The sequence below is a fragment of the Megascapheus bottae genome, chromosome 11 (assembly GCF_031878675.1).
Source record: "Megascapheus bottae isolate mThoBot1 chromosome 11, mThoBot2.hap1, whole genome shotgun sequence".
Classification (NCBI taxonomy): Eukaryota; Metazoa; Chordata; class Mammalia; order Rodentia; family Geomyidae; genus Megascapheus; species Megascapheus bottae.
In genome coordinates, this window is record NC_143519.1 from 51,810,687 (window position 1) to 51,824,057 (window position 13,371).

General features: G+C 32.8%; 1 protein-coding gene across 5 annotated transcripts in view; it reads left to right on the forward strand.

Moving 5' to 3' along the window:
- Positions 1–13,371, forward strand: part of Nbea (neurobeachin) — a 496,782-nt gene that overhangs the window by 69,654 nt on the left and 413,757 nt on the right. The gene's annotated exons all lie outside the window — the stretch shown is intronic.

A 13,371-nucleotide genomic window follows, 5' to 3' on the forward strand; every position in this document is an offset into this window, starting at 1 on the left:
CTTAAGTATGGCATAATCATTGCTGTTTCAAAAAGTGCAGCATTTGAGTTCTGTTGCAAAACTGTTAATAAAAATATTTTTAGAATAAGAAAATTTACACAAAATAAAAGAAACCCTGGCATGTAGAGTTTTATTACAATTAAAGAATTTCTTTATTGACAAAAAACAAAAATATTTCTAGGTATAGCATAGTGATTATTATATGCAGTGTGGCAAATTCTTAATCCTGATGTTATCCTTTACAAATGTTCATACTTTGCCCTGTAGACAACTTAATATGGTAAGGTTTTTTTCAAACCAATACTGCTTAAAGACTGGTCTTGTTTTATAATAAGATTAGCACAATACTAATTGGTATCATTTTTTTCTTTAAATGTCATTCAATCTTGAGGAACCAAGAAATATTTATGGTCTATGACTTTATAAAATTGAAATATCTTTTATTGAATTTCAATTAATATACATATTGTATAACTCATGCATCATATTTAGATTTAATGTCATGTCCTAGAATTATATATATATGAAGTTAAATAGTGATTTCAGATTCGATCTGCCTCTGTACATCATTTACTTTTGCATTTTCAGAGGACAAACTATATTGACAAACTTTTTAATCTTTAATTCAGAACCTTTATTGAAATGTTGCACATATACGTAAGATCTTTTATGGGCCATTTTGAATTGATGAAAAAAATTAGTGACTGAATCTGTGGTAAAAATTCAAGCACAATGAAATAGAATACAGAATTTCCTCATATTAACTGAATTAGTATTAATAACATTGTTTTAATATTGCTAATATTATTGTTCTTGTATTGGGACTATCTTTGTGTGATGTATATATTTAAATATAAAAGCAATCTTGCTTTTACAGTATTCAGCTTCCATCTATAAGTTATGACTTGAGTATTATTAGTTGTAATGTATTGGCATGAATTTTGAAAGTCTAAAGCTTTGAAGTGAAAAGTTATCCTGTGTTTTGATATCCTTCTTTATCATTACATGATTTTTAAAAACAGGCAAGGACTGGTTTTTTGAAGAAAAGCGAGGGGCATGAACCTTCCCATGGGATAGAAGGTTGTGCTAGGGACTGGATTTGGGGGTAGGCTTATATAGTGGTTAATAAAGAAGCAAAAATAAAAATGTGTTATGGTCTTCTGGGGTTCCAGGGAGGTGTCCTTGGCCAGGCCCACAATGGTATGTTCCACCTTGGATGTGGGGGCCATCGTCCCTTGGGGACCAAGGACAAGCCCATGAGCATGCACCTGGTGCTAATTTTATTGAGGAGGTGCTAATTTTATTGAGAGGCAGATCAGTATAGGGAACACCTCATTTTAATTCTAGTCCTGAGTTAATTTCAAAGTGTTTTGTTTATCATATAAATAACAGGGAAAATTATGATCTGTAACATAAAATTTATTAATAATACTAAAAAGAAGATGAAGAAAACTACTTGTGAAATGTAAACATTTCTTACTAATTCATATAAAATATATCATTTTTAAATTTGAGATGTACTTTCAAAGATTATGCAGTCTGAAATATGGTAACTCAAAATTTCAAAATAATTTAGTACTTTTTGAATGGCTAATTTGAAGTATTTGATCTAATTCTTTATTTGACAGTTTATCAGCACCATTCATTCAAGATATATACATATTTTTACTGCCTTACTTATTATAGTGTATATACTATATTTTAATATCATAATTTAATTTATTTCACGTAGTAGCTTAAAAGATAGTGTAAGAAGTCAACATACTGATTTTTATTTTGTTTTGTTTTTAAAGGAATTTTTAGATCATTCACATTAATTTTCCCCTGTAATCATTCATTCTTTTAAAATGTATATTGTGTACTTAGTTTATTGCTGAGTAAAAAGGAAATATACTACTCTGTTTAAAAGCAATATCTGCCCAGCTGTAAACTGTACAGTGATCCACTTCTGTCCTACTTTACATTTTTAATATTCTTCACTATTTGTTTCAGAATACTTGCTCTTCTATAAATAATTGTATAGAAAATCAATTAAGCCAGGCATGGTGGCTCATGCCTGTAATCCTAGCTACTCAGGAGGCTGAGATCTGAGAATCAAAGTTCAAACCCTGCTGGGGCACAAAAAGACCTGAGACTCTTACCTCCAATTAACCTCTAGAAAATGGGAAGTGGGGCTTGGCTTAAGGGTAGGGTAGTAGCCTAATGCCCAGGCCCAGGGGTAGGGCGGTAGCCTTGAGCTGAAGAGCTCAAGGACAATGCCCAGGCTGAGTTAAAGCCCCATGACCCATACACACACACACACACACACACACACACACACACACACACACACACACACACACACACACACTAAATTAAGTTTCTTATTTAAAGTCTTGAAGGTGATCCGGGTGTTTGTGCATCAGTGATAGAACCATTCATATTTTAAAATGGTATAACCAAGTTGTGTTATAGAGTCTCTCCTGTTTGAATAATAAAAATTAGTAATTATTCATGAGATTGTAGGATTTCTGATTTTATGCCTATGTCACCTGCTTACAAAGATGAATGAGACCTTGCTGTAGGATATATCATCTTACTTTTAGTCCATATTAAATTCTTCCAGATGAATCAGAATCACTTCAGGTTTTTCAGTCTTGCAAAGCAACTGTATATTTTTTTGAAACCAGTTAGCATGGCAACATTTATAAGTGTCTACTTTTCACTTACCTTTTGGTGAAAATCAGCAATATCACACACACACACACGCACACACACACACAGACACACACACACACACACACACACACACACACACAGAGGCTTCTGTATTTCAAGCTGAAGCAATCCCTTCTTGTGAACTTTTTCATTATTTTCTTAAGCCTTACCTTACTTACCTCACTGACAGTATGGAACTATATGTTGACTACTTCAATGAGCTGTTTTATAGTATCATGATAGGTGAAATTAAAATACTTCATTGAGGGAAGACCTTAAAGATGGGTTTGTGCCAGAGTATTTTTGTAGCTTTTATTATTTTGTAACAATATTAATATAGTTGTTACTTCATATGTGACTTTTCAAGGCAAACTTTGAGCTTAATATTATTAGTACAACTTTTGAGTGTATTATTACTGAGTATGTTATTTCTACCATTGTGAAACCATAATAGTTTATACTCAGGATTATTTAGAGTACTTGTAACCAAATGCACAAATCACACCTCAGAAGTATTCAGGACGTTCTGATCTTCGCCATTATGATGATAACCCAGTGTTTTTTCTATCATTGCAATTTTAGATTTAAAATACTATATGTCACATATTCTAAAGAAATAGATTGTAATTGGGCTCCTTTCTTCCCTCCTTCCCCTCCCTCCCTCCCTCCCTCCCTTCCTTTGTTCTTTTCCTCCCTCCCTCCCTCCCTCCCTTCCTCCCTCTCTTTTCTTCTTTCCCTTTCTATCTTTTTACCTTTCTTTGCCAGCCCTGGGGCTTGAACTCAGCCTGGGCACTGTCCTTGGACACATTTTGCTCAAAGCTAGTGCCCTGCTACTTGAGCCACAATACCACTTGTGGCTTTTTCTGTGTATGTGGTACTGAGAAATTAAACCAAGGTCTTTGTGCATGCTAGGCAAGCAATCTACTGCTAGGCCAAACTCTTGGCCCTCATCTTTCTTTATATGAATTTCCTTTATCTTACAATACTATTTGCAATAGAGAATTATTTACTTAAGTTAACTAGAATTTGCCTTGTAGATACAATTGTGATGAAAACTGATTTTGAGCAATTATTCTTTTTCTAGATATTGTGGTTTAAGATTGACATTCATGTTAACTGTAATTATAAACATGAGCAACAAGACAGTGGAACCCAAAGAGTTCCCGTTTAGCTGGTCATATGACTTAACTTCCCCTGTAGTACTTAAATTTACATTAATAATACTGTATACTGCCTTAATTATTTATAAAACATTATTGGCAATAAATTATTAGATAAATTCTATTTAGCAGGGTCAGATGACTTGTGGCAATAAAAAGCTTTTGAAGTGATAAGTTTTTCAATAAGTTCATTAAGTATGTTTGAACATCCTATTTGTAATTATTCTCAGTAATTATTCCAGGATAATAAGTCATCAAGGCTATTTGGATGTATTCTAATTTCTTTGTGACTAATATTGACTCCTCTCAGTCCACTGAGTTTGAGTACAAAAATCAAGCAGAGTTCCTTTGACTAGATATTTAATATTTAAGAACTAGAATTGATCAAACAGTTAAGAAATTAATTCAAAAAGCTTAAGCCTAATCCTGAAATGATGATCATTTTTTATATTTTGTCTGAGATTCAGTAAATTAGATAGAAACTTCATTTTCCTTTGAATTAGATGATTCTATACAGTAGTTGCAAACAGTATATTCTGATAAAGATGAATTAATGCAATTAATTTGGTAGGTAATGCAAAATTAGACAACTATCCTTATGGGACTTAAGAGAAGATTTTCTTTGAAAAGGTATCCTTTCTTAAGCAAAATACAATTTGGTTTTGGTAGATCAAACAAAAATACAGTTTGGAGAACTTCTCTTTAGATGCAGTGTAGTGCATTGGATAATTGTTCTTTTGGTTAAAATCCAGTTCTGTTACATGTTGTCTTATTGTGCTGTGATGGTGATGTTCATGTGTGAGTAGAGGAAGAATAACTAGAGTTATTCACTACTTGGTTTTATTTCAAAACAATTTCACTATCAGTTTAGTAAAGTTTTGTTAAGACAAATAGCTACATAAATTGTTGTGCCAAGAGAACAGTTTGAAAAAAATAAGGAAAATAAAGAAATACCATTTGATAAACTATAATGGTATATTAAATATTTTGTTAACAAAATAATTTTATTATGCTGATTATGAGGAAGAAAGAAATAGAATTACTGCTCAAGATCACCATTAAAATGTGGCTGATTTCAGAGTCCTCAGTGTAAATTACAATGGATTATTTGAGAATTACTTTAGTTGTGATAATATCCTCACACTGATAATTTTTATAAACTACAAATTAATTACAAGTGATAATTTAAGTGAATATTTGTAAGAACGTATTTTCCTAGGAAATGTATCCTTATTTTTAATTTTATTTTTAATAATACTAAATTAAAATTTGATAGACTAATAAGATCAGTTTAGAAAATCTCATATTAAAACTCTCTCTTGGGCCGGGAGTTTGGCCTAATGGTAGAGTGCTTGCCTAGCATGCATGAAGACCCCAGTTCGATTCCTCAGTACCACACACATACAAAAAAAAAAAGCCGGAAGTGATGCTGAGGCTCAAGTGGTAGAGCTATAGCCTTGAGAAAGTCCAAGGACAATGCTCAGGCCCTGAGCTCAAGCCCAGGACTGGCAAAAGAATCAAAACAAAACAAAGCAAAACAAAAAAAAACATTCTCTTGCAAAAATTAATGACTTGTAATTTACCTAGTGAACTTAAGTCATAATTTTTCCCCAAAACTCTTGGCTAACTAAAATTGTTATAGAAAACAATTTAAATTTTTTATAAAGTAACCAAGCAGCCCCATTAATAGTTAAATGCTATATGTAGAGTCTTAATTAGCAGTATTGTCATAAAGCAAATAAATCACCTAGAAAGTATAATATTTTAGTGTTTATGTAGTTTAACAATATTTCTTTATAATCTTAGATGTAATATGTAATATTTTTGCCAGTCCTGTGGCTTGAACTCAGGACCTGAGTAGTCTCCTTGGGCTTTCTCAAGGCTAGCTCTCTACCACTTGAGCCACACCACCACTTCTGGCTTTTTCTGTGTATATGGTACCGAGGAATCGAACCCGGGACTTTGTGTGTGCTAGCCAAGCACTCTACTGCTAGGCCATGCTCTTGGCAGTAGATAAATTTTTTGACTAGTCATACCTTTTAATTTTTATTTAGATAAACATATCTACTGTGCATAGATTATATAAATTTCATTATATACTTTTAATTCAGCTCATTTAAAAAGATTATATTTACTATGCAAAATAAGTAAAATCAGTATCATTTTTATTTTCTCATGAACTGTATGTATTTTAAATTATATATTATATAATTAATAATTATATTAAACTATTAATGATTTGGTTTAAAATAATTCATTAAATTTTAAAATGATTTGTTTAATAATATGTCATTCTTAGAAAGTTTTTATCAGGCTATAGCTTGTCAAATTATATTTCATTAATTTAAAAATACATTTTCTGAAAGAATATATCACTCACAATTATACTTGATTATTTGCCTTTATTAAAACATATTAGTTGTACTGAAATAATCTTTGAAGTAAAGCCACTTAATCAAGCCACATAAAGTAAGAGAAGTAGTTTATTGTTTTATTTGTGTCTACAGAAAAAGTTAGGTTATTATTAATCTATTCTAAAGTATTTCTTAGATTATTTTACATCTGTTATAATATAGGAGTCCTCATATAGATATTAATTTTTATTTAATTTATATCCATTTAATACTTTTCTCTAGCAAGTGTCAACATGTATTGAATGTACTGATATTTTCTGTAATATCATTTGTGATGACCCTTTGCTTAGAAAGCTTCTTAAGACTCTACTGATACTTGAGTGTACTTTAAACCATGAGTATAGATGCATACATGTATCTTTTGAACAGCAAATGCCTGTAGGAATTAAAGAGGAAGTGTCCTTTATTTTCCTGAAGGCTTAAGAGTCAAATACAATCTAAAATGTACAAGAGTTGGTTAGTTCCATATTGAAACAATGTTCTTTTGCCCCTTGTGGTTTAACGGTTACATTTCAGGCAATGTCACTAGGCATCTTTCCCTTTGTGACCCAGTATTTAGAAACATGGGAACTTGTCAGGGTCACTTTTTCGGGCTAATAATTGGGAGCTTGAATGGCATATAATATAATGGGGAAGAATGATTAACAATTTATACATGTTATAAGCAAAATCTTGCTTTAAAAACTATGCTCTATTGTTTTTGTTGCAAGTTAAGCTGAAACTGGAAGGCAGATTGTAATAGCTGACAACTGGAAGAAGGAGTTTTTTTCTAGGGAAGGAGGTCTGGTTTTATTTTCATTTTGAGGTAAAGTCGATTCAAAGCTCTCTGGGTATTGATAGTTGCCTCTTAGCTGAAGACTGGTTAAATAGATTTACTAGTATAAGTTCTAGTAAAGTATTATTAATAGACAAGAACCCAAGAGTAAGAAGTTTAATTATGAAGAAAGTATGTTTGATAGATTGCTGAAGTATAAGATGAACTTAGAAGTGACAAGTTTCCATGAAATGAATGTTTAAGAAAAGTACTGGATGCATATATGTATTTATAATTTCCCTATAGGATGTGGCATTCCTTCCTTGTTTCATACAGTAGTGAGTAGGATCAGATATGGTCCTTTCTATCAGTCTTAGTGGAACTTCATTTGGACCTAATATTGCATAGGTCATTACATTGATTATCTTTGTTCATAAATAGAGCTCTTTATTAAAGGAGTCTGTGAAAAGACTGGATAGACTTTTTGCATATATATGTTTGTACACATAGTCATATACATGTATATATCATATTCATGAGCACACTTTGCAAATTGCTCCTGGAAACAGAAGACAATCTTATATTCCCAGCTCTCACTAATTGATTGCAGGAGTACTGTTTTACTTAGGATGTTGTAAATCATGAGTTATAAACTTCTGCCCATTGGGATTTAATTTCTATACAGGCTTTAGATATTTATTAGTTTTGGATTCAATTTTAGCATTTGTTCTAATATTTTGAATAAAAATGATGAATTTATTCTACTTTTGATACTTTATTGTAATTTGTTTTCTTTCTTAATAGATAATGATTACTCTTAATCTGGGTACTAAATTTTTTTTATAAACTCTTTTACAGATTGATAGACTTAAGTATGTTGAGAACACGTATACATTATTTTAAGTGTTTGTTCGTAGAAATAATTCAAAGTATTTGCTGTTTTTCATGAAGTTCATAAAATATTTTTAACATGGCTTTCCATTGTGTATCTTTCAAATGTGACAGAAAACACATTTAGGGATTAAAGAAAATCTTTGGATTATACCAAAAGCATGTATCAAATTTTCTTTCCAATTTCTGCAATTCAAGTGCAGAGTAAAGAAAGCTATTTGGTTTGTTTTGCTTCGTTTTTCCCATTCTTTTAATTCTTGGGATGAGGCTATACTGGAGTTGAACTCAGCTTTATTCTTGCTTGGGTTTGTTTCTTAGCTAGAGCTCTACCAAATAAGCTACAAATCCACTCTCAATTGCTTTTACTTTTAGTCTTTCTGAGTTAACACATATTCATAATATGAAATGGTTTTATTATGAAGTTTTCATGAATTTGCATGTAAACAATGTACAGAAAAAAATCACATTCTCTACTATATTCCCATTGTTCTTCTTTATCCTCCATACTTTATGTACAGTGTTTGGTGGAATTCATTATGCTATATTAGTATTTGTGATTGTATGTGTTGTTCGTGTATGTGAGTGACCTTTTGTTGTTCTTCATTCCCTTGAATCCCTTCTCCATTCTTCTCACTGATCTCCCTATAAGATTGTTTTTTATAGTCATATATCCCATTTTATTAGCATCATAATGAACATCATCTCTCCAATTTTAAAATATCATTTAAAATTACTTTAAAGAGTTTAGTTTTACCTTTGAAAGCACCAAAAATAAATTCTAAATGATATTGAACACTTTCTGTGTGTGGCTGAACGTGGGTAGCCATGCTTGTAATCCAAGCTACTCAGGAGGCTGAGATCTAAGGATCACAGTTGAAAGCCAGCCCAGGCACCAAAGGTCCTGTGAGACTCTTAACTTCAACTAACCATTCAAAAACTAGAAGTGTATTTGTGGCACAAAGTGGTAGAGCATTAGTCTTGAACAAGAGAGCATAGAGACGAGTGCCCATACCCTGAGTTCAAACCTCATGATGGACAAAAAAAATCAAAAGAACAAAACCTTTTTTTAAGAATATGGTGGTATACAGATCTATAAGACTATGGATTTGGCTTCTGGCATGCACAGGAGTGCTAATCTAGCATTTGTGATGTCCAGCATGTGTTCAGGGCCCTGAATTCAGTCTCTAATACTGCCCAAAATACAACAAATTAACCAAGCAAACAGCCCCCCCCCAAAGTATTCATTAAAAATGTTCCCCCAAAATTGATATCTGATTTAAAATAAGGAAATTTGAGCACAAAATTAATAGGTACTAGGTTATAATTAGTTAAGAGTAAGAAACTGTGATGCATAATTGCATAGCAGGATGACTATAGATAACTACAATGCACTGTCCATTTCAAAAAGCTAAGAGAAAGAATTTTAATGTTTTCAACATAAAGGATACATTATAAAGTAGCTAGTAGCTATGATCAATCTGATTTAAATATTATACACTGTGTACACATATTAAAACATTATAGAGTACCCCAGTAATCTGTAAGCTTCTACTTTTTACATTTCAGATAAAAATAAAAATTTTTTAAAATGTTCAAAAGAGTGGCCAAGAATGTGGCCTAGTGGTAGAGGGATTCCTAGCATGCATGAAGCCCTGGGTTCGATTCCTTGGTGCCACATACACAGCAAAAGCCAGAAGTGGCGCTGTGGCTCAAGAGTAGAGTGCTAGCCTTGAGAAAGCTCAAGAACAGTGCTCAGGCTCTGCATCTCAGCCCTAGGATTGGCAAAAAAAAAAAAAAGTTCAAAAGACTCCTTACAACACCACTATGAATTCTCAAAGCATGAGTCATAATTTAACATCATGACTAAGTTATAATAGAAGGGAATTGTAAATAATGTATGTCATATATAATATCTGGACATGAGGTCATTATCTTAACAGAAGTATGACATTCTTTTTCTCTTACTGTATGAAATAATTGACAATGTCAGACTTAAAATGAATCATAACATTCATCATCATTACAGCCACAATTTATATGTAAATAAGAGGCCAAATATATATATATATGTATTTTTGTACACACACATATATGCATATATATATATATATATTTGTAGCATCAACTTCAGAAACTTGTATAGAATACTCAGAATGGAAACAAATTTTCTATTGGTTCATATAATAATAGATGGTATGACCAGGGAATCTGTTTGTATGAATATGATGATGATTTTGAAGAAATGGTCAGGTTTTTCTATAGATGAACTTGCTGATATGTGACATGCAACACCGTTAAGGGGGTTGCAACCCTAAAAAGTGTTGAGTTTATACTTGCCATTAGAACAGTGTAATATTTTGATCTGTTGTATGGGTACTGTGATTGTTCCTCATCCTACAACCATGACTGCAGAATGAAGTTATAGAGCAAACATGGTATTAAGAAGTAGTGGGGGAGGCTGGGTGCCAGTGGCTCACGCCTGTAATCCTAACTATTCAGGAGCCTGAGATTTGAGGATCACAATCCAAAGCCAGCCCAGGCAAGAAAGGCCATGAGGTTTTTTCGTTTTGTTTTGTTTTTCATATATTTTTTATTGTAATTAGTAGAAAGGTTACATAATATTTGCTAGATAGATGGTGCATTAATTCCCATACATTGATACCCTTTCACATGTCTTGGTCCCCATTTCCATCCCCCCCCATCTTGTTTTCCCCCCTTCCCTATCCAATTTCAGATAACCAAATACAAATATATTCGATATATCAGGTAACAAAGTGAGATACTGTAATAATATGAGATAACCAAGGGACAGCAAAAGAGATGAGAGATAACACAGTACCTTAAGAACAACAATCATTCATTATATGGCTTATGTTTCTATATCCTAGAGCATAGGTCGAAACATTCTTAATAAGGACCAAGAATCACAACAAATCAGAGAAAGGCTGGATAAGTGGGACTGCATTAAATTGCAGAGCTTTTGTATGGCAAAGGACATAGCTAGTAAACTAATTAGGAAGCCTACACAGTGGGAGAAGATCTTCACCAACATACAACGGACAAAGGCCTCATATCTAAAATATATCAACAGCTCAAAAAATTGAATTAATCCAAAACTAATCTCCAAAGTAACAATCATCCCATTAAAAGATGGGCCAAAGACTTAAAGAGGGTCTTCTCTGAAGAAGAAACAAAAATGGCCTATAGACACATGAAGAAATGCTTAACATCTCTGGTCATAAAAGAAATGTAAATCAAAACAACTCTAAGATTCCACCTTACTCCAGTTACAAAGGCCAGGATCAAGAAAACTCATAACAACAGATGCTGGAGGGGATGTGGCCAGGAGGGATCATTACTACACTGTTGGTGGGAGTGCAAACTCGTTCAACCACTATGGAAAGCAGTATGGCAGTTGCTCAAAAGACTAAACATAGAACTCCCCTATGACCCAGCAATTCCACTACTTGGCATTTACCCAATCATGCAGAAACAAGGACATACTAAATCCACTAGCACAACAATGTTCATTGCAGCACTATTTACCATAGCAAAGATATGGAACCAACCTAGATGTCCCTCAGTTGATGAGTGGATCAACAAGATGTGGTATTTGTACACATTGGAATTCTATGCTGCTGTCAGAAAGAATGACATTTGCCCCATTTGTTAGGAAATGGAAAGACTTAGAAAAAATCATATTAAGTGAAGTAAGCCAGACTCAAAGGAACTTAGGCTCAGTGGTTTCCCTTATTTGTCATAAGTAGTGGAAACCTTGGGCTCTCCTAGCAGAGATTTGCAATAGAGCAAAACTTTGATACAAAAGGCCATATAGTATGGCCATGATGTTTTTATCTCCAGTTAACCACCAGAAAACTGCAAGTGGCGCTGTGGCTTAAAGTGGTAGCCCAGGCTCAGAGCTCCAACCCCAAGACCAACAAAATAATGATGATGATGATGATGATGATGATGATAATAATAAAGCATTGAAGCATTATTTGTTCTCATGAAACTGTACTAGGTCAGGGCCTAACACAATCACATAAACACAATAATGAGACTCTGAACAGAACTTGTTTATAAGAAGCTCTTTTATTTTTCTGGTTTGGGGAACAAGGGGTTGTCTGCCATTTCTTATGTGTAGTTTTGTATTCTACTTTCCATTATGATTCATAGCCACTGTAATTAAGTGTGTGCATTTTTTAGATTACTTAGTTTCCATTTGGGACTTCGTAAGATGTTATTGTCTGTAAGAACTTAGAATAACTTAAGTGTTTCCAGAATATTTTAAATCAAGTATCCTGGACTATCTAAAAGATAAAATAAAAATTACAAATTAAGTAATGGCAGGATAGTAAAAAAAAACAGCAATAGACATTTACTTTTTTTGTTTGGATATATTAGTCAGGATAGGGCATGTACCATCAAATTAATCCTGAAACTTGGTGGCTTCTTTCAATAAAGATTTATACATAGTTCAGATATCCAAACCCTCAGGGATCCAAAACATTAGTTTTCACCTTTGTGTTTTAGAGTAGCTAATCAAAATGGGAAAAGACAGACTAGAAAATTATGCATGCACTTGTTGCAGCTTATAAGATAATTCAGGCAGGAAATATAATGTTCATTATACACATAAAAGAATGTGAAATGAGAACTGTAGTATCTATGATTATGTAGTAACTATGTATTTCTCTGGTATACTTGGTTCCATAGCAGATAAAATTCGTAAGTTATAGTGATTCTTGGTCAGAATCATGCTTCTTCCTTGTTAAACAATATAAAAATTGAAATTTCCTGCTCCAATAGTATTAAACCTGACTGTCATAGTTGGTGTTATATCATCTAGCATCTGCCACTGTGTCTTACCATATTGCAACAGTATGTTTTCACTATAATGTTAAAATGAGAGTGATTGAGAAAGATTACTTGGTAGGAAGAGAACATTAGATTATTTTACTTGTAACTTTTAAGTCCATATGAAATTAAATATAGTCAAATTATACATAAAATTGAGTGAGTATATTCTCTTTATGTCACTCAAAACACAAAACAGTACAACATATTTACATGGATAAAATTCGTGAAGCACCTATTTGAGAGGTCTTAAACTCATAGCAGTAGGGTTATAGAACTTTTGAATTGGTGGTCAATTTACTTCTGTCCCCTCCAGTATCCTGAGTGAACTAAATGCACCAGAAACTTATAGATGAACACAAAAATCACATGCAATCATCATGTGTATGTGTGCATGTGTGTGTGTATGTATGTATGTGTGAGAGAGACAGAATGTGAGCAAATTTGTTCTCTGTTCTTTAATGTCCTAGTTTCTATGTAGCCTCATCACAGTAGACACAGAGGAACAGAAGAAGACAAAAGTTTAAGAGTCATAAAGCTCTTTGATCAGTGGAGCTAGTGCACCAATAGGGTGAAACAAAAAAATTGTATAAGTTTA